The following is a 27,407-nucleotide window of genomic DNA, read 5'->3' as shown; positions in this document are numbered from 1 at the left end:
CCCAAAAGCTCTGAATACCCAAGATGCAATTCACATATCAAATCATTCCCAAAAAGAAGGAAGGAGAAGGCCCTGGTCCTGCAAAGACTTGATGCAGCAATATAGAGAATTAAACAGGACAGAGAACTGGGAGGGGTTGTTTGGGAAATGGGCAGAGGGAAGAGGGCTTATCTGAATTATGGGGAGTGGGGGAACCGGGAAAGGGGAAATCATTTGAATTACAGGTAAACAAAGAATATAGAAAATAAAAAATAAAAAAATGAAGAAGTTATGCCAATTATGGGTATACCTATACAAATTAAAACTGACAATGCTCCAGAGTATGTCACTAGTAAAATTTTTAAAAATTTACATATCAATATAGAAAGCATATTACAGGTATATCAACAATCCTACAGAACAAATAGTTATTGAAAGGTCCAACTGTACTTTAAAAGAAATGCTTAGTAAACAGAAAGGACTATCAAAGAACCCAAAGATAGATTACAAAATTCTTTATTAACTTAAAATTACTTAAATGCTAATAAATAAAAACAATGGCCACTTAAGACACTGGATTATATTAAAAAACTGAATTATATCAGCCTGTATATTTCAAAGATATATTAACCTCAAAATAGAGAGCATGAAATGTGTTACTCTGGGGAAGAAACTTTGTATATGTTCATACAGGAGAAGAAAAATTATAGATTCCATTCAAACTGTTAAAAAAATCAGATAGGATAAAGGAAGACCCCATGAAGATCTTGACTACAGATAGGAAAAAGGAAATCAAAAAAACCAAAAAGAATCGGTAACATGATTTCCTCATCCCTCTACACGGATCAGCCCGGACACTGGCATGACATAAAAATGTCTCTAACAAGAACTTCAGCTAGACATAGCCAAGGGATCTTATTGGCTACAGAGTCTTCAAGATTCATCATTCCATCCTTTTATATGGCAAGAATGAAGATTTAAATTGCAGTTTGGTTATATGGTCAAACTAGCTCATAAACAAAGACAGTTGTCTTTCACCTGCTCAAACAAAGCAAAAAATCATCTTTAACTGGTCTTTGCGTGCTGCACATTCCATACATTATATTAATATAGAAATATATATTACCTCTAAAAGCTTTACATTCACAGAAAAAACAACAACAACAACCACAAATACACTCCTGGCAAGATTCACCCTCAAGGATGCTGAGATCCTGAGACTTGCTATTCCACTTCCCTGCCTGATCCCACCTCAACTACATCGAAGCTGGTTTCTCTAAAGTCTTGCTTCTGGGATAACTTAAGAACAGCTATCTCACTTGGTCCAGCTTTTCAGAGGGTTCCAACTGGGACTTCATATAAGCCTGCACTTTCTCAGCATATGAGACTGGACAACAAATGCTACAGGTAGCTTTCTTAGGACTAACCACTTTTTAAATTATCTTGGGCCCCCAAAACAAATTCTATTTGTAAAATCACCTGGAAGCAACTATAAGCGAACTTCACCTCATTCCCAAGAAGTGGGGTAAAGGAATTTTCATCATTCAGTAGATGTCAGATGTTTGTTGTCTTTTAAAGGGGGATGATTACAGATAATTATGGTCTTGAACAGGGAGGAGACAAAATAGGCGGGTTAGATTCAGGGATTTATTTTTCCTTTCATTTTCACTTTCTTTCTTTCTCGGATAAGGGAAAGGGTGTTGAAAAAGGTGGGGGAAAGAGAAGTATTATAAGAAGTTAGATATAGCCAGGCAGTTGTGGCAAATGCCATTAATCATAGCACTTGGGATGCAGAAGCAGTCAGATTTCTGAGTTCTCAGCCAGCCTGGTCTATGGAGTGAGTTCCAGGACAGACAATTTTCCCAGGCTCTCTGTTTGGGATTTCTGGGTCACGCTAGTGAAAATTCCCAGTTTTGTAGTCCGGTCCCAAATTTATGGTCTTTCTCCACCCCAACTACTCCCCAAAACGGATGCTAAGGAGGTAACAAGATTCTTCATTACTAAGAGCTGGAATGTAGGCTCGCATTGGAGGCTTCCCAGTCCTGACAATCCACAGACAGCCCTCACCCCCAAGTCACCATCCTGGAATCTCTCCTCCTTGGCAGAGCTTCTTTCTGTAACTGCTCTTTTGGACAGCTGGAATCACAGATCCAAACATTCCTAGCACAGTCTTCGGATAAAGGGACCATTAAAGCCCTGTCCAGGCCAACTGTTCTCAGTGGGAACGATGAGTATCATAGTCACCTTCCTTTCCCAGAGCTACTGAGGTCTGCCTGCCTCCTTCAAGACCCACTTATGTTTCTGTTTCCACTGAGGTAGAGGGCACAGGTCCAGCTTCTGAAGATCCCCCAACCACTCTCCTCTTCTTGTTTTTCCCACCCGCCTTCAGAAACCTTGCAGGAAACTCACAGCTCAGGTGAAGGCATCAGCACAGACCCAGGAAGCGACTTTCTAAGCAGTAGTTGCCAAGAGAGCACAGGGCAGACAAGCCCATCAGCCAAATGTCAGAGCTGTTTACCTGAACCTGTGTGGGCGGGCCTTGTATGTTAAGGACTACATTACCCAGGAGCCTCTGGGAAACTATGGTAAGAAAAAAAGGACATTTTCGCCCAGGTCCACTATCAGTAATTATCAGGAATAGTGGACTTCATGGTTCAGAAGAGGTGCCTATCTACTAACCACAATGCGAAATTCCTTCACCTTTCTCTCATGTGAACTCCCAAGTTTTCCAAAGAAGTATAGAACCTGAGAAGGAGCTCCTGTGTGTTCATCCTACAATCACACCAAATATCTGTGGGAGACATAGAGCCAGAGAAAATATTTGAGATATCTGTTGTAGGGTAGTCACCAGAGAAGACTGCTCAGACATGGGTTTAAGCCAAGAAAAACCCTTATTTGCCAAACTGCAACTACCCTTGGTGTTCAGGATCTCAGAGAAGCTCCACAAAATCCATGTCCTGGATTGATAAACTTCAGATAAGAACAATTAGCTAGAAGGCAGAACTACAGAAGCCAAAAGTTAAGTTTACTACATTTAGATACTTTCCCATGACAGATTAGCCTTTTGTGATAGGTTTGACAGATGGTGCTGTTTACATGCTGAGTTTTACAGCCTGAATGGTATTTCTGTCCAGGAGTCAGTTATGCTGAGATCTCAGAGCATACTAAGGACTGGCGCCCTCTTCTGGCTGTACAGCAGTGCAGGAAGCTGAATGCTTCATGTTTCCCAAAGCCTATGAACCATTTGCATCACCAGTGTATCATCAAATTGAGCATTCTGGTTACAGCACACAGTGATTTTCAAGTTCATTTTGAAATAGAACCGAAAGGCCAATGCACCAATGTAAGGGGCTTAAAAAGAGAGAATGGGGGTTAAAGGACTGTGGCACTGTGGTGTGGGGGAAGGGGTGCCCAGGAGGGCCCCTGTCCAAGCACCTCTTCCCCCTGAGGGACCACAGGCACACAGCCATGGTATAGAATGGAGTTTATTCAGGGCAGAGGTTGGGAGTTAGAGGCCAGCCATGACCACGTGGAGAGAGGGGGAGGGGAGGAGAGCCCAAGGGGCAGAGAGGTGAGAGTGGGATGAAAGAGAGCTAAGACAGAGAGAGGGGAGGAGGGGCAAGTAGCCCCTTTTATAGTGGGCCAGGTCTATGGGGCGGGGCATAATGGCTATTGCCAGGTAAATGTAGGGTGGAGCTTAGACAGAATACTACCAAGAACCAACCATTTTGGATCTTTATTGTAATAGGAGGAAGCCACAAGAAACTATGTGGATTGACAAGAGACAAAAGTTATGTTGCATGTTGCCAATAATGTTTAGAAATAACTGGAATTTGAAATGAAAACAAATTACTTACTAAAATTGAAATGCTTTTTTTTAAATCGTCATTTGAATAAAAAAATTCAAACTGAATGTAGTGGCACATGCCTTTAATCCCAGCACTCCAGAGGCAGAAACAGGCGTTTGAAGCCAGCCTGGTAAATAGAGTGAATGCCAGGACAGACAGAACTAAACAGAAAAACCCGTCTCAAAGAGGGGGGTCAGTAGGGAGGAGGTGGGAGACATACTCAGGTGTCAAACAAAAACTAAATATATTTAAACAGTCCCTGCCCAGAGTTGATGATACATTACACATTATTAATATGAAATTTTCACTATAAACTAAATATTCACTATAATCTAAATGGAAATGTTTCCTTTTGTAGAGTGAAAGACCTAAGGGCTTCACACTTACAGGGGATCCGCTTGTCTTCAACCTCTCAAGTGCTGGGATTAAAGGTGTGCACCACCAAGCCTGGCCCTTAATAACTTACTCCTAACAAATAAAGTAATGAAGTGTCATTTTGAGGACTGTCTTATAAAGAAACTGTACCTGTAGCCTCTATTTGTGCATTCTTTCTTCCTCTTCATTTATCATTTGGCCTGAAGGGAACCAAATGCCATTTGCAGGTTGGGCTGTAGAAGGAGACATGGGAATAATCTCGGAAACCAGGATACAGCTCAAGTGGAACTTGAGATGACTGTAGGCCTGAATATGATGTTAATAAAATGGTAATTAAGTTTTATTTTTATCTGTTTGCTTGAGACAGGGTCTCTCTACATAGCCGTGGCTATCCTAAAACTCAATGAATGTATCAAACTTGTTTTATGGCCACAGAGATCTGCCAACCTCTGCCTCCTGAGTGTTGGATTAAAGGTGTGTACTACCATGCATGCTCTGGAGGTAACTGAACTGTAAGTTAAAGAAGCTCTTGAATAAATTGCATACAAAAATAATAATTTGAATTTTGTATAATCTTTAAAAAAATCTTTTTATTGCCAGGCACAACTAGCAGACCTCTGAGTTCAAGGCCAGCCTGATATGCACAGTGAGTTCTAGTACTACTCAGAGCTGCACAAAGAAATTTTATTTCCAAAAATTAATAAATGAATATCCACTTATGATACTAATAAATTTTCATGAACTGAACTACCCTGTTGTTGAATAATAATTGTCTATTGAACTCCAAGTTCATTCTGTGTGTCCAAACTGCATTTCTATGATCATTCCTCTGGAATTAATACCCATAGTGGCATTCACTTTAGAGAATGAGGCAGGGGTGCCCTCTTGTGACAACCCGTTGTATACATTTGTCAGTACATAGTTTTCAGTAGCATGTGAAACCATCTGATGTCAAATCACTTTACAAACATGAAATGTCCAATGACACCCTTCACAATAGCCACAAACAGCATAAAGTATCTTGGGGTGCCTCTAACCAAACAAGGGAAAGATCTATACGACAAGAACTTCAGATCTCTGAAGAAGGAAATCCAAGAGGACCTCAGAAAATGGAAAAATCATCCATGCTAGTGGATTGGCAGGATTAATATAGTTAAAATGAACATCTTGCCAAAAGCAATCTACAGATTCAATGCAGTCCCCATCAAAATCCCAACTCAGTTCTTCATAGAGTTAGAAAGAGCAATTTTCAAATTCATCTGGAATAACCAAAAACCCAGGATAGTTAAAACTATTCTGAACAGTAAAAGAACTTCTGGGGGAATCAGTATCCTAGACCTCACACATTACTACAGAGCAATAGTGTTAAAAACTGCACGGTATTGGTACAATGTCAGGCAAGTGGATCAATGGAATAGGATTGAAGACCCAAAAATGAACCCACACACCTATGGTCACTTAATCTTCGACAAAGGAGCTGAAAACATCCAGTGGAAAAAAAGATAGCCTTTTCTTTTTTTTTTTTTTGATATATTTTTTTATTTACATTTCAAACGATTTTCCCTTTTCTGGGTCTCCACTCCGCGCAAGTCTCATAAGCCCTCTTCCCTCCCCCTGTTCCTCCATCTACCCCTTCCACAAATGGTGCTGGTTCAATTGGAGGTCAGCATGCAGAAGAATGCTAATTGATCCATTCTTATCTCCTTGTACTAATCTCAACTCCCAGTGGATCAAGGACCTCCACATAAAACCTGACACATTGAAACTAATAGAAAAGAAACTGGGGAAGACCCTTGAGGACATGGGCACAGGGGAAAATTTGCTGAACAGAACACCAATAGCTTATGCTCTAAGATCAAGAATTGACAAATGGAACCTCATAAAATTACAAACTTTCTGTAAAGCAAAGGACACTGTCAAAAGACAAAACGTCAACCAACAGATTGGGAAAGGATCTTCACCAACCCTAAATCCGACAGAGGACTAATATCTAATATATACAAAGAACTCAAGAAGGTAGAGCCCAGAGAATCAAATAACCCTATTAAAAAGTGGGGTATGAAGCTAAACAAAGAATTTTCACATGAAGAACTTTGGATGGCTGAGAAGCACCTTAAGAAATGTTCAACATCATTAGTCATTAGGGAAATGCAAATCAAAACAACCCTGAGATTTCACCTCACACAAGTCAGAATGGCTAAGGTTAAAAACTCAGGAGATAGCCGGGCAGTGGTGGCACACGCCTGTAATCCCAGCACTTGGGGAGGCAGAGGCAGGTGGATTTCTGAGTTAGGCCAGCCTGGTCTACAGAGTGAATTCCAGGACAGCCAAGGCTACACAGTGAAACCCTGTCTTGAAAAATCCAAAATACAAAAATAAATAAATAAATAAATAAATAAATAAATAAATAAAAACCTCAGGAGACAGCAGGTGTTGGCGAGGATGTGGAGAAAGAGGAACACTCCTCCACTGCTGGTGGGATTGCAAGATGGTACAACCACTTTCAAAATCAGTCTGGCGGTTCCTCAGAAAACTGGGCGTGACACTTCCAGAGGACCCTGCTATAACACTCCTGGGCATATACCCAGAGGATTCCCCGGCATGCAATGAGGACACATGTTCCACTATGTTCATAGCAGCCCTGTCTGTAATAGCCAGAAGCTGGAAAGAACCCAGGTTTCCCTCAATGGAGGAATGGATACGGAAAAAAAAAGTGGTATATTTACACATTAGAGTACTATTCAGCCATCAGAAACAATGAATTTATGAAAGTCTTAGTCAAATGGATGGAGCTGGAAAACATCAAACTAAGTGAGGCAACCCAGTCTCAAAAGATGAATCATGGTATGCACTCACTGATAAGTGGAAATTAGCTTAGAAACGTGGAATACGCAAGACATAATCCACATATTAAATGATGTCCAAGAGGAACTGAGGAGTGGCCCCTGGTTCTGGAAGGATTCAGTGCAGCAGTATAGGGGAATACCAGAACAGGGTAGTGGGAAGGGGTGGATGGGGGAATAGGAGGAGGGAAGAGGGCTTATGGGACTTTCAGGGAGTGGGGAGGCATAAAAGGGGAAATGATTTGAAATGTAATACACACAAAACCATGACTCACATTAAATTAATGCGATGAACATGTCTAAAATTTTAAAACAAAGCCACGCAGTAGTAATACATGCCTTTAATCCCAGCACTTGGAAAACAGGGGTAGGCTGATCTCTGAATTTAAAGCCTACCTGGTCTATGGAACAAATTCCAGGATACCCCGGATACACAGAGAAACCCAGTCTCAAAAAAAATTAAATAATTAAAAAAAGGTAAAGAAATTTGTATTTAGGTAAAAGAAGAAAAGGGTGGATATATTGAAATGACTTCAGAAAAGATATCTGGAAGAAAAAACTTTTTTGAAGCTAAACACAAACAAGGAATATATGAAAAACAGAAATGTCCAGTTGTGGCACGGAAGGGACCAGTCTCTGCATGGGAGGGGGCTCTGAGGGAAGGGGTGTGTCTGTGAGCATCAAAAAAGAACAACTCGAAGTCAAATTGTGGAACCAAGCTGACTTCCTAAGTTCTGCTGAGATGGCTTTCCAGACTGTGTTCTCTCTCTCTCTCTCTCTCTCTCTCTCTCTCTCTCTCTCTCTCTCTCTCTCTCTCTCTCTCTCTCTCTCTCTCTCTCTCCCCTCCCCTCTCTTCCTCCCCCCTCTCTCTCTGACAGCATTTTTGCTATTCTAAAATCCCTCTGGTTGAGACAGATTTCTCTGCTCCTAAAAATTCTAAAACCTATGTAGATAAATCTTGACTTTTCTGGCTTTGGTCAGAAAAGCTGCTATAAAAATTATTGGATCCGGACAGTGGTGGTGCTTCCCTTTAATCCCAGCACTTGGGAGGCAGAGGCAGGTGGATTTCTGAGATTGAGGCCAGCCTTGTCTACAGAGTGAGTTCCAGGACAACCAGGGCTATACAGAAAAAACCTGTCTCAAAAACAAAACAAAACAAGAAGTTATTGGATCTTCTGACCAAGTCAGAAATTCTGTTAAGAAACAATTCTTGAAGAAACGTGTTGCTCTCCAAAGATTTCCAGATAGCTCTGACCTTGCTAGAGAAAAATTCTGGAGAACTGCTATCTCTTTTTGCTATCTCATCTCTTGCAGACCACAATCCGGTTTTTTATTTGCATATCAATTTGCTTATTTATTTCAGGTTCCCTTTGATTATTTTATAAATCAGCATCCCTTGACCCCAGCCCTTTGATTCTTAGGAGATAGCAAGCACACTTTTTTTTCTTAACATTGCAAAAGAATTCAGAGATCTGTGTGCCTATGTTAAGCACAGGTGATAGGCTAGTTACCATTTCTACCACACCTGGGCCTACCTCTGTCCTGGGCTGACCTTGAACTCAGGAATCTGGCTGCATTTGTATCTGCCTGCCTTTGTATCTTTATGAGGAGCTGGCTCATAAATGCAGCTGCCTTTTTTCCTTTAGATTAGTGAAGCCCTTTGTAATTTATATTACACCCTTATAGTTTGCATAGTTTAGGAATTACATATATCTCATATATTTAGAGTTATTTTCCACAGCCTTAAGGGATTTCCTGAAGATCCCAGTGTTTACTATTTTGCTGAGACATTAGCCACAACTTCACCTCCTGGACTTGTGCTAGCTATCTGATTATCATGGAGTTTTTGTATTTTTTTTTAATATAGGGTCTCACCATGTTGCCTTGCCTGCACTGGAGCTCACCTAGTATATAGATGTGGCAGGCCTCAAACTCATAGAAATAAGTCTTCCTTTGTCTCTTTGGTGCTGGGATTATAGCTGAGTGCCTTCACAATAAGTTTAATTATACCTTTTTGAAGGACACAATGTGTGACAACTACTACATCAATTCTGGTCTTATTAATCAAGTATATGAGTAATATCCCTATGATAAAACCATCATTAGTTATGTTTTCTATTACTAACACCAAACACACCCCAAGTGATGTCATGAGGGTGGAGCTGGAGTCCCAAAAGTGAGCACTCTTAAAGCTAGGTCCAGTGCACCACAGGAATTAGTGTCAGGCTTAGAAGAAAGTCCAGTCTTGTGGTTTTCAAAACCAGGGAGATGGAACAAAAGACTAATATGTGACTGAAGACCAGAAAGCCCTATTTAAGATTGGTCTTAAAGCAAGATCCTCTTTTTGTCTCAGTAGGTCACCCCACATCCATATATGGGCACTATACTGATTGCACTCACTGGATTTGAATACATAAATAATTTAGGAAGGATGACAAGAATTTGGGAGGGAGGCTGGAGGGGAAGTGATGTTGGGGTGGGCCTTCTAAGAAATGAGCCAGGAAAAGTTGGGGGAAGGAAAGAGGGAACTGGAAGAGATAGAGATTCCAAAAGACCAACAGTGTCAACTAACCTGGATCCTTAGGGGTTCCCAGAGACTGAACCACAAACTTAAGAACATACATGGGCTCTACCAAGCCCCCACCCCACTCCCTGCCCACATATATTGTAGATGTTCAGCTTGGTCTTAATGTGGGTCCCCAAACATCTAGAGCAGGGGCTGTCCCTGAATCTGTTACCAAACTGAGCATCCTGTTCACCTAACTGGGCTGCCTTGTCTGGCTTCAGTGGAAGAGGATGTGCCTAGACCTGAAGTGACTTGATGTGCCAGGGAAGGGGATAGCGAAGGGAAGGCCTCCACCTCTCAGAGGATAAGCTGAAGGAGGTTGGAAGGAGGGTATGTGCGAGGGAGACCGGAAGGGGGGTGAAGTGAATTGGATGTAAAGTGAAGAAACTATTTTTAAAAGAAAAGAAAGAAAACAAGTCTTCCATAAACAAAGCTAGGTACATGCCCACCGAGAGTACATATATGTACCATTCTGAAGACTTCTTCAGGATTTGAGAACCTCAGTAGAAATGTCAGGCTTACACATCTCAGAACTGTAACATGAAGTGCTTGCTATTTCCTTCCTGGCAAGTATTTCTGACTCTAGTGCTTACAAAGGTTCTAAGAAAATATAGTTTATTAGTTTGTTTCTTCCCCTTGAGACAATTCTGAAAATTGCATTCTCTGAAAATCAAAGCATTTTTTATCTACATTCCAAACACTGGCCCTCCTCCCTGTCCCCTACACAAAGTCTCACTCCATCCCATCCTCCTTCCCCTTCTCCTCTGAGACCGTAAGACCATCCCTGGGTATCACCCAATCCTGAAATATCAAATCTCTGCAGGGTTAGATGAATTCTCTCCTACTGCAGCCAAAAAAGGCAGTCCTGTTGGGGACCAGATTCTACTGACAGTCTTCGGGGACAGCCCCCCTCTCCAGTTGTTGGAGAACCCACATGGAGGCTGTGCTGCACATCTGTTACCCATGTGCTGGGACCTCCAACCGTCTATGCTCTTTGGTTGGTGGCTCAGTCTATGAGAGCTTCCAAAGGTCCAGGTTTGTTGTCTCTGTTGGTCTCTGTGAAGTTCCTATCCTATTTAGGGCCTTCAGTCCTGCTAGCTTCCATAAGATTCCCAACCTCCTTCCATTTTTTCTCCTCTGTGTATTTATATGTTTCAGTCAGCTTCTGGGTATAGCACCTCAGAGGACAGTTATGCTAGGCTTCTATCTGCAAGCATAACAGAGTATCATTAATAGTGTCAGTAAATGTTGCTTGCCTATGGGATGGGTTTCAAGTTGATCAGGTTGTTGGTTGGCCATTCCTTAAACCTCTGTTCTACCTTTGTCCCTGCATTTATTTTAGACAGGACAAACTGTTGAGTTAAAAGTTATGTAGATGTGGTGGGATTGGGTGGTGTGTGTGTGTGGGGGGGGGGGGTCCATGTATATGTGTTGCTATATTTTCCCTCTACTGGGGAAGCCACATGACTACTCAGGGTGGCCTCTTCTGGTTTAATGACCCCACTGATAGACATCTAGGACAAGGCCACCTGCATTGACTCCCGGGAGCCTTCCCCATCCCAAATCTCTGGCATTTCCTAGAGATTTACCCATTACCTCACTAACCTCATTCATTTTGATTTTTTTAATCTGGGTGTTCTCTTCGTGTCTGTCAGTTCATCTGAATAAGCATTTGCAATCTCACTGATTTTCTCAAAGAACTAAAGAATATTTCCCTTTGTTTCTATTTTATTGGTTTCAGTCTTCAGTTTATTTCTTGCCATGTAGTACATTTTAGATTTCTTGTTTTTGTTCTAGAGCTTTTAGGTGTGCTATTAAGTTGCTAGTATAAGTTTTTCTCTACGTCTGCTTTCATGTTCTGGAGACAGAATTTCTCTGTGTAGCCTTAACTGTCCTGGAATTGGATCCACAGACCAGGCTTGGCCTTGAGCTCAGAGACCCACCTGCTTCCCAATGGGGATGGGATTAAAGGTGTGAGACCCCACCACTCAGCTTCACTCTAGATGTTTTTTGAGGGCACTTGGTGCTGTGACCTTGCCCTTTAAAACTTCCCCCTTTATCCAGTCCCATAATTTTGGGTATGATGTATATTCATTTCTAGTCAATTCTATGGAGTCTTTAATATCATTACTTCTGTCTTCATGCAGTAGTGAATTGTGCAGTTTCCATGTGTTTGTGAGCTTTCTGTTGTTTCTTGTGCTGTTGATATCAAGATTTATTCTGTGATGGCCTTATAGGATACACTGAATTATTTCAATTTTCCTGTATCTGTTGAGACTGACTTTGTGTCCAAGAATGTGGTCAATTTTAGAGCAGGTTCCATGAGGGGCAGAGAATGTGTAAATGTTTGTGTTTGGGAAAAATGTTTAAATGAACACAAGCACACAATGGGCCAAGTTTACTTAGTACAGGGGCCTTTGAAATAAATTTTCACATTAAATGCCACTGGATGGCAATATTATTTAAGTATAAAACATAAAACCTAGGGAGAGTTATACTACTTTTATAAAAATGCATGTAAGTCTTGGTTTTATTTATCTTTAAGTTGTTTCATATGATTTTTGATTGGTTGGTTGTTGTGTTGTTTTTTTGTTGTTTTTAGGGAGTTGTTTGTTTGTTTGTTTGTTTGTTTGTTTGAAAAAGGCTCTCTTTTATGTAGCTCCTGCTATCCTGAAATCAGCTATGTAAACTGGCCTTAAATTAACACATCCACTTGCCTCTGCCTCCCAAGTCCTGGGATTAAAGGTTTGTACCACAATGTTCTACCAACATTTGCTATTACTGCCAAAATCATAGGTTAAGCCACCCCTTCTAAAGTTTTAATGGAATCAGCTATGTAAACTGGCCTTAAATTAACACATCCACTTGCCTCTGCCTCCAAAGTCCTGGGATTAAAGGTATGTCCCAACTGCTCTACCAATATTTGTTATTATTACCAAAATCTTAGGTGAAACACTCCTCCTAAAGTTTTAAAGGTACATAGTGACAACCATGTAATGAAAATAAAGCAGCATTAGAGAACTTTGGAGGCAGAGGCAAGTAGAGCTCTCAGTTCTAGTACAGCCTGGTTGACAAAGCGAAGTGAAGATCAGCCAGGGCTACACAGAGAAACCCTATCTCCAAAAAATGGAGATGGGTTAGAAAGGAAGAAAAAGAAAGGAGAGAAAGAGATAGAAGGAAGGAAGAAAGAAAGAAACAAATAATCAAAGAAACAAAGACACAATGAAAGATACAGGAAGGAAGGAAGGAAGGAAGGAAGGAAGGAAGGAAGGAAGGAAGGAAGGAAGGAAGGAAGGAAGGAAGGAAGGAAGGAAGGAAGAAAAAGAAAGAAAAGAAAGCTTTCATGGAAATGTACAACTCTGGTTGAGCCAAATATCCCCATTTAAAAATGGGGTACAGAATTTCTTTTATTGTTGAGAATAGTTGTAGCTATCCTGGGTTATTTGTCATTCCAGATGAATTTGAGGATTGCTCTTTCTAACTCTGTGAAGAATTGAATTGAGATTTTGATGGGTATTGCATTGAATCTGTATATTGCTTTTGGCGAAATGGCCATTTTAACTATATTAATCCTGCGGATCCACGAGCATGGGAGGTTTTTCCATTTTTTGAGGTCTTCTTCCATTTCCTTCTTCAGAGTCTTGAAGTTCTTGTCATACAGATCTTTTGGGTATCAGTATCCCTGACCTCAAGCAATACTACAGAGCAATAGTGTTAAAAACTGCATGGTATTGGTACAGTGACAGGCAGGTGGATCAATGGAACAGGATTGAAGATCCAGAAATGAAGCCACACACCTAAGGTCACTTGATCCTCAACAAAGAGGCTGAAAACATCCAATGGAAAAAGATAGCCTTTTCAACAAATGGTGCTGGTTCAACTGGAGGTCAGCATGCAGAAGAATGGGAATTGATCCATCCTTGTCTCCTTGTACTAAGCTCAACTCCAAATGGATCAAGGACCTCCACATAAAGCCAGACACTGTGAAGCTAATAGAAAAGAAACTGGGGAAGACCCTTGACGACATCAGTACAGGGGGGAAGTTTCTGAACAGATCACCAATAGCATATGCTCTAAGATCAAGAATTGAGAAGTGGGACCTCATAAAATTACAAAGTTTCTGTAAGGCAAAGGACACCATCAAAAGGACAAATTGGCAACCAACAAATTGGGAAAAGATCTTCACCAACCCTACATCAGATAGAGGGCTAATATCCAATATATATAAAGAACTCAAGAAGTTAGACTCCAGAAAACCAAATAACCCTATTAAAAAATGGAGTACAGAGTTAAACAAAGAATTCTCACCTGAAGAACTTCGGATGGCAGAGAAGCATCTTAAAAAATACTCAACATCATTAGTCATTAAAGAAATGCAAATCAAAACAACCCTGAGATTTCACCTTACACCAGTCAGAATGGCTAAGATTAAAAATTCAGGAGACAGCAGGTGTTGGCGAGGATGTGGAGAAAGAGGAACACTCCTCCACTGCTGGTGGGGTTGCAAATTGGTACAACCACTCTGGAAATCAGTCGGGTGGTTCCTCAGAAAACTGGGCACCTCACTTCCAGAAGTTCCTGCTATACCACTTCTGGGCATATACCCAAAAGATTCCCCAGCATGTAATAAGGATACATGTTCCACTATGTTCATAGCAGCCCTATTTATAATTGCCAGAAGCTGGAAAGAATCCAGGTATCCCTCAAGGGAAGAGTGGATACAAAAAATGTGGTGTATATATACAATGGAGTACTATTCAGCTATTAGAAACAATGAATTCATGAAATTCTTAGTCAAATGCATGGAGCTGGAGAACATCATACTAAGTGAGGTAACCCAGACTCAAAAGTTGAATCATGGTATGCACTCACTAATAAGTGAATATTAACCTAGAAAACTGGAATACCCAAAACATAATCCACACATCAAATGAGGTACAAGAAGAATGGAGGAAAAAAAAAAGAAGAAGAACGGAGGAGTGGCCCCTTGTTCTGGAAATACTCAGTGAAGCAGTATAGGGCAAAACCAGAACAGGGAAATGGAAAAGGTTGGAAAAATATATCAAATAAAAAAAAAGAATGTAGGAGACATTATTAATAAATGCTTTAACTTTGCCAAAAAAAAAAACAAAAAAAAACAAAAAACAAACAAAAAAAATGGGGTACAGAGCTAAGCAAAGAATTTTCACCTGAGGAACATTGAATGGCTAAGAAGCACCTAAAGAAATGTTCAACATCCTTAGTCATCAGGAAAATGCAAATCAAAACAACCCTGAGATTTCACCACACACCAGTCAGAATGGCTAAGATCAAAAAGTCAGGAAAAAACAAGTGCTGGCAGGAATGTGGAGAAAGAGGAACAATCCTCCACTGCTGGTGGGGTTGCAAGCTGGTACTACCACTCTGGAAGTCAGTCTGGTGGTTCCTTAGAAAACTGGGAATGATACTTCCAGAGGACACCGCTATACCACTCCTGGGCATATACCCAGAGGATTCCCCAGCATGTAATAAGGATACATGCTATGTTCATAGCAGCCCTATTTATAATAGCCAAAAGCTGAAAAGAACCCAGATGTCCCTCAACGGAGGAATGGATACAGAAAATGTGGTATATATACACAATGTACTATTAAGCCATTAGAAACAATGAATTCATGAAATTCGTAGACAAATGGATGGAGCTGGAGAACATCATCCTAAGTGAGGCAACACAGGCTCAAAAGATCACTCATGGTCTGCACTCACTGATAAGTGGATATTAGCCTAGAAGCTTGGAATACCCAAGACACAATGCACATATCAAATGGTGCCCAAGAAGAAGAAGGTAGTGCCCCCCCCACCACGTTCTGGAAAAGCTCAGTGCAGCAGTGTAGGAGAATACCAGAAGAGGGAAGTGGGAAGGGTTTGATTGGGGAACAGGGGTAGGGAAGAGGTTTTATGGGACTTTCAAGAAGTGGGGATCCAGGAAAGGGAAAAATCACTTGAAATGTAAATAAAGAATATATAGAATAAAAAAAGGAAGAAAAAGAAAGGAGAGAAAAAGAGAGAAGGAAGGAAGAAAGAAGGAAACAAAGAAACAAAGAAACAAAGACAAAAAGAAAGATATAGGAAGGAAGGAACGAAGGAAGTAACGAAGGAATGAACGAAGGAAGAAAAATAAAGAAAAGAAAGATTTCATGGAAATGTACAACTCTGGTTCATTACTTGGAAGAAATTTAATTGCAGAATAATTAAAACACCTGGCCCCTGGCATTTCTAAATGGCTTCTCAGAGAGGATGGTCTAGAGGAATTTTTGGAATCCTGGTTTTCATTGTTCTGAATGAGTTGCTTTCTTTACCTAGGTGTAGTGGGTCCACAAGTGACACCCACAACTGAGTGAGCACCAGTAATTCAGCCTGCTGAACTGACTAACCTTGTAATACCCCTTTGTCTTTACATTATAGAGAATCAGATATTGACCTCTGGGCACTGGACTTAGTTTTGATAGGAGCAAGAGAGAAGAATATGTAGTTTTGACAATATCCTGAGTTGTTTAGGGGTTCCTATAGAACCTCCTTGGAAACAACTCAATTAGAAGAAAGCCATTCTCAGTGCTGGAAGCTTCAGTTGGTGACAAGAGATGTCCAGTTGAGGAGGCCTCCCCATCATTTAGGAGCCCATTCATTTAGATCACTTCATATCTGTATATACAGAAGGAAGCTTTTGCTGTAGTAGGTTCCCATGCTATGATTCAAATAGTCCTTAATTTTAGCTGTCTCTCCCCATATTTTCAGTTTTCCCTATCCTCCTGTTCCTTCCCTACTTGATTTCATTCAAGCCCCATCATGTGCCCATCTATAACTACCTATTACAAATTCCTTTTTCTTGAAGTAACTAAGTATGTATCCCCTTACTCTATATGTAACTGCTGAAGTCATACAGATTATACTTCATGTTTACAAGTGGCTTATAGCCACTTGTAAATTAACAGTTAAAATCCACATCCAAGTGAAAAAAATGCTATGTGTGCTTTTCTGTGTCTGGGTTACCTCAATTTAACTTTATAGCTCATTGTATTTGCCTGCAAGTACTTTTTCCATTAATTAATTTATTCACTTTACATCCCTATCACTGTCCCCAGTCCTGATCCTCCTCTCAGAGACTCCCTCTACCCATGCCCCTCCCTTTCTTCTCTGAGAAAGTGGGGTCCGCTTCCGTATTCCCCTACATGGCCCAACAAATTTCTGCATGGTTAGGCTCTCTCTCTCTCTCTCTCTTTCTCTCTCTCTCTCTCTCTCTCTCTCTCTCTCTCTCTCTCTCTCTCTCTCTCTCTCTCTCGGCAAGGAAAAGCACAAATCAGCCTTTGTTGGAGAAATGGATTTCACAGCCAGGCTACAGCTTTATGGACAGCCCCAGCTCCACTTGTTGGAGGCCCCAAATGGAGAATGAGCTGCATTTCTGCTACATAAATGCTGAGGGCCTCTGTCTAGCCTGTGTAAGCCCTTTGCTTAGTGGCTCAATTTCTGAGAGCACCTCTGTGGTCCAGGTTAGATGACTCTTGGTTTTCATGTGGAGTTCCTATCCCAGTCAGGGCCTTCCATCATCCCCCTCCCCCAACTCTTCAGTAAGAGTCCCCAAGCTCTGTCTAATGTTGGCTCTGTGTTCCTGCATCACTTTCAGTCAGCTACTGGATGGAGCCTCGGAGAGGACAGTTATGGAAGGCTCCTGTGTGCATGCATAACAGAGTTTAATTGGTAGTGTTTGCCCAAGGGATGGGTCTTAAGTTGGGCTGGTTACAGGTAGGCAATGTCCTCAATTTCTGCTCCATCTTTGCCCCTCTATCTTTCTGTAAACAAGACAAATTTTGGGTTAAAAGCATGTAGGTGGATTGGTGTCCTTATCCGTCTACTGGAGGTCCTATTTAGCTACAGGAGACAGCGTCTTCGGGCTCTCTCCTATATATTCCCAATGCTATGAATCTCAACTAAGGTTACCCACAATGACTCCTGGGAGCCTCCCCCATCCCAGGTCTCTGGCATGTCCTAGAGATGCCTTCCACCCCCATGCCAACCAACTGTAGATTTCTATTCATGCTACTGGATCTCTCTCTTTCTCTTGAATCTCCCATACCTGATCATGAACCCCTCCATTTTTCTCTCCGCATCCCCTCTCTTAGCCAGTTCCCCTGTCCCTCTGCCTCCTATGACTATTTTATCTTCCCCTTCTAAATGAAATTCAAGCATCCTTGCTTGGGCCTTACTTCTCATTTTGCTTCTTTGTGTCTATGGAGTATATCATGTGTTTATTGTGAAAATTCCTTTCAAAAGGTTCATAGGCTAAGTAAAACTTGGCCAATTGTGTGGTAAAAGTTGAAGGTGAGGGGATCCCTACTACCTCATGGTGAGGAAACCAAGGTTGTAACCAGAACAAAAGAAAATGCCACAAAAGAGAGTACTGCTAATCTTGTGGTTACTCCCAAAATTTTGTATTTTTCTAAATGTATTTATTTATTTTATGTGAGTACACTATAGCTGTCTTCAGAAACACCAGAATAGAGCATCAAATCTCATTACAGATCACTGTGAGCTACCATGTGGTTGCTGTGGAACTTAGGACCTCTGGAAGAGAAGTCAGTGCTCTTAACCACTAAGCCATCTCTCCAGCCCTTGTATTATTTTTAATGCAGCACAGAGCACATTTTTGTGTTTCTGAACTTAGCTTGGTCCCCTTCTGACACTCTAATGTGTTGTAAAACAGCCAAGTAGGCCCACAGAAGAAGCTAAAATGAAGACACTACCTGATCTTGGATTTTCAACCTAAAAAAGAAAATGCTATCACAGATCCTCACAGAGTACTATCACTCCATGGGTTCATATCTAATAAATACTCAAATATTTGATATTAAAGTTGTATTTAACATTGCCTGTGTACTCATGGATAATGCATGAGTTGGTATGTTTATATGTACTATAATTTTATATAAGACTGGAAATACTATAAAATCATTTGACATCTACTTCTTTTTCAATGAGATACATTCACATGATGAAAAGCATTCCCCAAAATGATTCCTTGTGGTTGTTCCCACATTTGATTTTTCTACAATTAACCTTGGAATCAAGGGAAGCTTCTCTTCTGTATGAATATGCTGAAAGGGGGCTACTCACTCATCTCTGAAAGATTCTCTGTATTCATAAAATGAATTACCAATAATGAGCTCTTGGTAATATGATGAAAACAGATCACAGTTGGGAAAATTAAACATTACACATTTATTTCTCACTAATGCACCAGATACATGGCACAGAGATAAAGGTTAAAGACCTGTTTTCATCAAACAATTCTTAACTTGCAGTAACTTTCTCCTACCAACGTTTACAAAGATGTCCTTAGGGTCATGAGCATTTTGCTCTGACATGACAAAGAAACTGAAAACCACTACCTGCTATTTTTCAGGCTGCTGAGTCTAGTACTACTCACAACTTGTGTTCCGAGTCTCCCAGCAGAGTGCATTTAATTTCTGATGGCCACAAGCAAAGGCTGAAAGTTGCAACCTATTTCCAGAGATAAGAAAATAGTCTCTCAGCACATGTAATTACTCTGCTACCCAGTATTATTTCTTTGTACACATTTTGTGATGTATGCCAATGATCGGTTTCTTTTGTTTGCTTTTTTTCTTAATTTTTTAACTTATGCACTTTACATCCCACTCACCACCCTCTTCCAGGTCACCTCCTCCCACAATCCTTCCCCCATCACGTCATCCTATTCTCCTATGAGTGGGTGGGAGACCCTTGGGTATACCTCCCCAAACTCTGGCACTTCAAGTCTCTGCACAGCTAGGCACTTCTTCTCCCACTGAGGCCAGACAAGGCATCCCAGCGTAGAACAACATATCCAGAGTACAGGCAACAGCTTTTGGGATAGCCACTGCTCCAGGTTTTTGGGACCCACATGAAGACCAAGCTACTCATCTGCTGCATATGAGTGGAGAGGCCTAGGTCCAGCCTGTGTATATTCTCTGGTTGATGGTTCAGACTCTGAGGACCCCAAGGGTCCAGGTTAGTTGCCTCTGTTGGTCTTCCTGTGGAGTTCCTATCCCCTTCAGGCCCCAGAATCATTCCTCTTATTTTTCCATAAGCATCCTCAAGCTCCATCCACTCTTGGACTGTGGGTGTCTGTTTCTGTCTGAGTCAGTTGCTCAGTGGAGCCTCTCAGAGGACGACTTGCTCCTGTCTGCAAGTGTAAGAGTAACATCAATAGTGTTAGGGATTGGTGCTTGCCACATAGCACAGCACCTGGACCACCTCTCCATACTAATGAGGCATCTCAATAACCTTAGCCTTCAGCCAATGACCTTCCCTTCCTGGATATTCTCACACCCTTCCCCAACATTGCATAATCCCTCGTTCACCCAGAATAAAGCCTCTGTGTTCACATCCACCCCCAATAAAGCAATAAAAACAAGCTAAGATCATCTCAGAGAGCTTCTTCATTAATGATCACCTCAGGGAAGGTCTTCACCTAAAAAGAGCCTTAACACTAAAACTCCTGAAGAAGACCTCTCTCTTCTTCCACCCCTCTGTCACTAGCTCCAAACCAGACTAAGTTCCTTCCTCTCTTGTAAGTGCTAAAGGGTTTCTCACACTGAATACATACACAGGCTTTTTTCTAGTTATGTGTCCTCTGATGAACTATAAGGTCTAATTCACTGGTAAAGGTTTTCTTACTTTCAAGGCATTTATAAGATTTTCTCACTGAGTTTGTTGCTTGGTGTTTAGTGGGGCTACACTTCTTACTAAAAGTTGCCTTCCCTATCTTAGTCATGAAATCTTACTGAACAGAAACTTGCTCACACACATTATGCTTACATGAAGTCAGTCCCATTTGAAGTCTCTTAGATGGAGTAATTTTTTTCAATAGTTTTCCCTCCTTTGTATCTTTCCCTTCTCTATTATATTCAAAACCCTGCTGTGAAGTTGGAATCTTGGAATGCTGACCCAACCAATAAGGATATCCAATGGGTTTCCCTGCTACAAAACAGCCATTATATTGCTCTCCAGCACACAATCCATGAGGCTCCAAAGAGAGATGTGTATTCATATATCCATCCAACTCCTCATGCTTCACTCCAGAACAGTTTCTATTACTTACAACAGAACTTGAAATATTCATGGAGTATAAATAAAAAGTGTTTTCTAATTCCTCTGCTCCCTCAGTTGCTTTATTGTGGCCACTGGAGGTAACTTGCCACAAAGGTCTCTCTTGATTCTTCTGGTTAGTCTCAATTATGGCATCAACATTGTAGAAGTCTAAAAATACAAACAAACAAAGAAACAAACTAACAAATAAAATAACTTTCTATGAATAATTTTTAAGAGCTTCTAATGGGACTCTCATGTTTATGAAAAAACAATTTCTAGCCTACTAACACATACTGTTATTAAAATCATAGTATTAGCTTATAAATTTTAGTTTACTCCTTTAATTTAACACACTGAAATACACTGATAAGTTTCCTAGTATTACGGTATTAGTAAAGTATTGCTTCATTTTATTTTCGTGAAAAAGTATTTTGTTAAAATATCTACCAATTGATAGATATAGTTTTCCACTCAGAGAATGGTTACATTTTTTACAAGGTTCAAGTCAAATGTATACTTTAATATATGATAGTGATGAGCTTTTCTTTATGCCATTCTTTTATTCTGGTCTAAAAGGCAATAATTTCTAGGACATCCTCTTTTCAGATTATGAGCAAACTCTGATAGGCTACTTCCTAGCCTGAAGCTTCCATTATGGCCACTAATTTGCATCTTGTATGCTTAGAGTTATTACAAATGACAACAGACTGTGCATATTTCAAACCTGAAATTTCTTCCTTTCTACTTCCACCCAAAACATTCCAGTTTGAGGGCTCAATTGAACAACATGTCCTGGTCTTTTCAGAACCAAAATAAATGCAAGTAAACTCCTGCTTACCACTCTGGAAAAACATGTATGCTGTACATCTCTAAAATATGTGGCTACTTGTGATAATGATAAGCCCTAACATTTGCCTCCACTTCCACCCAAAACATTCCAGTTTGAGGGCTCAATTGAACAACATGTCCTGTTCTTTTCAGAACCAAAATAAATGCAAGTAAACTCCTGTTTACCACTCTGGAAAAACATGTATGCTGTACATCTCTAAAATATGTGGCTACTTGTGATAATGATAAGCCCTAACATTTGCCTCCAAAGTGGTGATACACGCACCAGCTTCTAGTAATTCATCAATTCTCAAGGATGTTGGCACATTTCAGAGACTTGACTTCTCTTAGTTTTATAAAAAGTAGCTTCTACAATTCCTCATTATCTTTGTTGCTTTAGAATGAGAGAAGAAAAATTAAACAAGTGCTACATTTAAACTATAACCCTCATCCAAAAAAAAAAGAAGAAGAAGAAGCTTGAGTTCTTCAACTTGAAAACTTGTCTCTTGGGGCTGGAGAGATGGCTCACTAGTTAAGAGCACTGACTGCTTTTCTGAAAGTCCTGAGTGTAAATCCCAGAAACCACATGGTGACTCACAACCACCTATAATCAGATACAATGCCCTCTTCTAGGCTGTCTGAAGTGTACTTCCATATAATAAATAAAAAAAAATTGTTAAGGTCTGTCTTGTGCCCACTTATGATCGATTTTGGAGAAGGTACCATGAGGCGCTGAGAAAAAGGTATATTCTTTTGCTTTAGGATGAAATGTTCTCTATATATCTGTTAAATCTAATTGGTCCAAAGCTTCAATTAGTTTCACTGTGTCCCTGTTTAGTTTCTGCTTTCCTGATCGATCCATTGAGGAGAGTGGAGTGTTGAAGTCACCCACAATTATTGTGTTAGGTGCAATGTGTGCTTTGAGCTTTAGTAAAGATTATTTTATAAATGAGGGTGCCCTTGCATTTGGAACATAGGTGTTCAGGGTTGAGAGTTCTTCTTGATCCAGCATTGTAGGGGAGTACCAGGACAGAGAAAGGGAGAGAGGTGATTGGAGAATAGGTGAAGATAAGAGGGCTTATGGGACATATGGGGAGTGGGGAACAAGGAAAGGGGAAAGCATTTGGAATGTAAACAGAGAATTTAGGGGGGAAAAAGCCCAGCACTTGGGAGGCAGAGGCAGGTGAATTTCTGGCTTTCAGGCCAGCCTGGAAACCCTGCCTCAAAAAACCAAAAAAGAAAGAAAAGAAAGGAAAGAAAGAAAGAAAGACCCATCTCACTTCTCCTTGTAACAAAAAAGCTCTTGATTTCTTTCTCAATTAAAAACACCCCTTCCTATGGGTTCTCCTTATGACTTCTTACACCATAGCTCACAGCCTAACTTCTAAATTTGTTTCTGTATTATCTCATCAACTTCGTAATTGAAATACTCTATGACCTTAAACACCTCTGTTACTTATTATCCTCTGGTTCAACATTACATATACTTGTTTGTGACTCCTCAGTATAAATAAACTTATTTGTCTTTGTTGAAATTAATTCCATGAAGTAAGGACATTACTTTTACATTTTTTTCTTTCCAAGACAGGGTTTCACTGCATAGCCCTGGCTGTCCTGGAACTCACTCTGTAGACCAGGCTGGCCTTGAACTCAGAAATCTACCTGCCTCTGCCTCCCAAGTACTTGGATTAAGGCTATGTGCCACCACCACCTGGCTACTTTTACATTTTTACTTACATAAAATATATATAAGAACCAGCACTTGCAATCTGCGTCATTAGAATGTGCTAAAACAAAATCAAGCACATGAAATATGTCTGAAAACAAAATCCCCATGAGCCTGGAGTGCAAGTGGCAATTGAAACTATGAAAAAGAAGAAGTACCAGAAAAAACATCAAATTACAGAAGTCAGAGGTTAGATGGGGGGCTGGGGGAGGGTCTAAACTATTTCATCAAATTGAAATACAGGAACATATGCAAGAGAACTGTCCATGCAGACTACATAACAAACACGTTTGAGCCCTCAGATATGGAACTGGGGGATAAACTGAAGATATGGCCAACTTTTGTTATACAAGGTCTCCCATCCACATGGACCAACAACCAACCTGGCAGAGTCTTGTTTGCAGGTTCTTCTGCTGTCCATGGCTCCTCTCCCTCTTCCAATTTGAAGATCAACTCAGGTTTAGGGATGCATTGCCCTGTTAATAGGAAATAATATAGGACTTGGAAACATTTTGCTAATAAGGTTCTTTGAAGAAAGACAAATCCAGGTTTTAAGATCTAGGCAACAAAAATACAAATGTGGACCTTTCACTAGAGAGCAGTGAATAATCATACAGAGGCTAGAACATTAGCCCTCAACCTTACAAGTGCCCATATATTTACTGCATGGAAGTTGCTTGCTCCTGAGTCTTACCCAGTGACAGCAGGCTACTATATGTCTCCAGCATCACATTCCTGTATAGCATCTTCTGAGCATTATTGAGATTTTGCCACTCTTCCCAGGTGAACTTCACAGTGACATCCTCAAGTGACACCAACGCCTGTAACAGCACATTTCTCCTCAATCAATTTATTCTAAGCTTGTAAAAAGGAAACTGAAGACAAGCTTCTCTTAAGGGGTGGAAGGCTCTCATGTGTATTATACATTATAATATACCTTGTTTACGTAGTATAAAAAAGGTAAATAAAAAAATCCTGAAGCAATTAATTAATTATTTGCAACCTGATAATATTAAAATTAAAGCCTTCACTGTTGGTGTAAGAGAACCCAGACTACTCGGGTAATCAGGCCTTAATCAAATAGGACTGCATGTCAACATAAACATACCCTCGCCTCGCTCTAGCTCCTAGGAGTTTGAGGCAGCCTGACTAATGTCATGTTGTATGGGTTGTGCAATAATAATTCCCATTCTCTTGTGTATATGAATTATCTTTAATATAAATAACATCTGTGAATTAATCCAGTGGCTGTATTACTTTACTTTATGCTATTTCTCAATAATCACACAGAAAAATCAGTATTTCTTTAAATCTGCACCTTAATCGCTGATGTGCCACTATTCTCTATTCTGTCCAGCCATTGGGTGGTCATCATTTATTGTCAGGCAGAGAATAAATGGTAAGAATTGTTTACAGAAACTTGACACAGGACATTCTTAGTATAAGCATTTTTGTGCTGTGTCATGATTGAAACAAGATATGAGGGCAGAGAAATCTGCATTTGAATTGCACAAGGGTAAACTTGACACAGTGTACAGAAACATTATGTCTACATTTCCCCCTTTTGTCTAATAAAAGGCTCTTTTGTTACAATAATAAACAACACACAACAGGAACCATGATGAAACAATTATAAAAATATTAGGTAAGAGTTGCATTAAAAAGTCTGGCCTATTTGCATTTGTAAACTCATAAAGTATGTTATTTCATCCCTTAAAAGATGATAAAGACTTAAATAACCCAAAATATTATCAGCGGAGGCTGAAAAAGAGTTGGCTCTGACAGAGAAGAAACTACAGAACACACATCTAGATCATTACCCACAGATCACCTACATCCTGGCTGTCTTCCCTTCTACTCATTCTCCCACAGGAATTCTTACACAGAGAGAAGATTTTAATCTTAGGATAGATATTTTTAGTATACAAACAGAGTAAAAAATTAAAAACCTATATAGAAAAGGTTTCTAAATTGATTCTAAAGGGAAAATTGTGACTTTGTCAACTCTCTGGAATGGATCCACCTGAATTATGGCAACTTTTACCAATGTTGAGACTGCCTTACTATGCTCACAAGATGAACTTTGGCAAAGAGCCTGCAATAATTTTTAGAAGAAATTAAGAACAAATACCAAAAAAGCAAGTGGCTTCAATTCGTAAAAAAAATAAAATAAAATAAAATAAAAACAAAAAACAAAACAAAATAACTAATTGGATTTTCGCTTGTATAATAAAAATGATTCCAATTTCTGGAGCACTTACAGTTTACACTGATGCAAATAATTCAGGAAAGACAGGATATAAGTCAGAAGATATAAGTAAAGTGGTTAAAAAATCCTTGTGAATCAGGATAAAATCAGAATCGTATAAAATACTTATGAAATAATAAAATTTTCAAGAATCTCTTAATATAGTAACTAACTCTAAATATGCAAAAATGTTGTTTTCCATATAGAAACTGCAGAAGTTATTAAGGATGATTCCAAAATGACTTCTCTGTTTATTCAACAAGTGGGCTGATTCTGCCATTATGCGTTTATTAGAAATAATGGCATGTGGAGAAAGAGGAACAGTCCTCCACTGCTGGTGGGATTGCGAGCTGGTACAACCACTCTGGAAATCAGTCTGGCGGTTCCTCAGAAAACTTGGCATGACACTTCTGGAGGACCCTGTCATAGCACTCCTGGACATATACCCAGAGGATTCCCTGGCATGCAATAAGGACATATGCTCCACTATGTTCACAGCAGCCTTATTTATAATAGCCAGAAGATGGAAAGAACCCAGATGTCCCTCAACGGAGGAATGGATACAGAAAATGTGGTATATTTACACAATGGAATACTACTCAGCTATTAAAAACAATGAACTCATGAAATTCTTAGGCAAATGGTTGGAACTGGAAAATATCATCCTAACTGAAGTAACCCAATCACAAAAGAACACACATGGAATGCAGTCACTGATAAGAGGATATTAGCCCAAAACCTCTGAATACACAAGATGCAATTCACATATCAAATCATTACCAAGAAGAAGGAAGGAGAAGGCCCTGGTCCTGGAAAGGTTTCTGGAACTGGACAAGAATGGAAAAGCCCATGGTTACAAATGGCATCCAATGTCAGGCACAGAATCCAAGATTAGACGAAAGATTCACGTATTAGAAAAAGGCCCAAGTGGAAAGGCAGGAAACAAGCACTTTCCAGAGCTGGATGCAGTTTCCCAGCCAGGGAGGAGGATAAATCCCTTTAAGAGAGAACAAGCAGAGGCCTGTGAGCAGAGGACATCGAGGGGGAAGCCTGAACCTCAGGCATGCCCCATAGGCATCCAGAGACAGGGCCAATTGGCTCAGATCAAAGCTGGGACCTGCAGTTATGAGGCTCAACTCTCACAAAAGGACAAACAGTGGCTCAGTCCCGAACCTGCAAATTCAGCCTACGAGACCAAGCCAGTGGAAAGGAGCTAGCTGACAGAGACATGTGCTGGCCTGAGGAGCCTGCAGACACAGAGAAAAGCAAAAACAACATTTTCCCAGAGCTGCGGTGGACCTGAAAAGCCCTAAGCCTCTGAAGTGTAAGGCATTAAGTTTGAAAACTATAAAATAGAAAAGTAGAAAAAAACATATATAGGTGAATGAACCTGTATTGTTAATCACTATATCATAAAATTGAAAGAACTTGGCCTACAGAGATTGCTCAGCACTCAAGACAACTGCCTGCTCTTCCCGAGGTCCTGAGTTCCATTCCCAGAATCCACACAGTAGCTCACAATCATCTATAAAAGGAACTAATGCTGTCTTCTGGCATGCACACAGAGCACTCCTATAATTTAAATCATTAAATATTTCTTAAATTGCAGGAACTTATTGTGTAGCGACTGATTCTTGTATTTACATATCTAGAATAATTTCAACAGGAAATTTCATATGTCTGTTGGTATTCCTTACAAATTAAAAGCATGTACTCTGACATTTCATTATGTCTTTGATGCATACAAACAACTGCTCTATGTTTATTTGTAAGACATACTGATTCCAAAATCATAGTGCAATGTAAAGAAGTCAAAGCACAAGAAGTATGTAAACTGAGTAGATCTGGATTTCGAAATCCATCCCCTAGA

At 40.2% G+C, this 27,407-nt stretch overlaps 2 protein-coding genes across 2 annotated transcripts in view; both read right to left on the bottom strand.

Annotated features, from left to right (window-relative positions):
* The window catches only part of LOC127689388 (zinc finger protein 39-like), a 236,606-nt gene that overhangs the window by 57,674 nt on the left and 151,525 nt on the right, over positions 1-27,407 (bottom strand). The window contains exon 2 of the mRNA XM_052189038.1: positions 23,673-23,765. The gene's annotated coding sequence lies outside the window, so the exon portion shown is untranslated. The remainder of the gene's footprint in view (positions 1-23,672; positions 23,766-27,407) is intronic.
* Positions 1-27,407, bottom strand: part of LOC127689387 (uncharacterized) — a 488,686-nt gene that overhangs the window by 383,985 nt on the left and 77,294 nt on the right. The window lies entirely within an intron of this gene.

Source organism: Apodemus sylvaticus, chromosome 7 (assembly GCF_947179515.1).
Source record: "Apodemus sylvaticus chromosome 7, mApoSyl1.1, whole genome shotgun sequence".
In the NCBI taxonomy this organism is placed as follows: Eukaryota; Metazoa; Chordata; class Mammalia; order Rodentia; family Muridae; genus Apodemus; species Apodemus sylvaticus.
The sequence above is the reverse complement of the archived record's forward strand: the minus strand, read 5'-3'. Positions and strand labels throughout refer to the sequence as shown.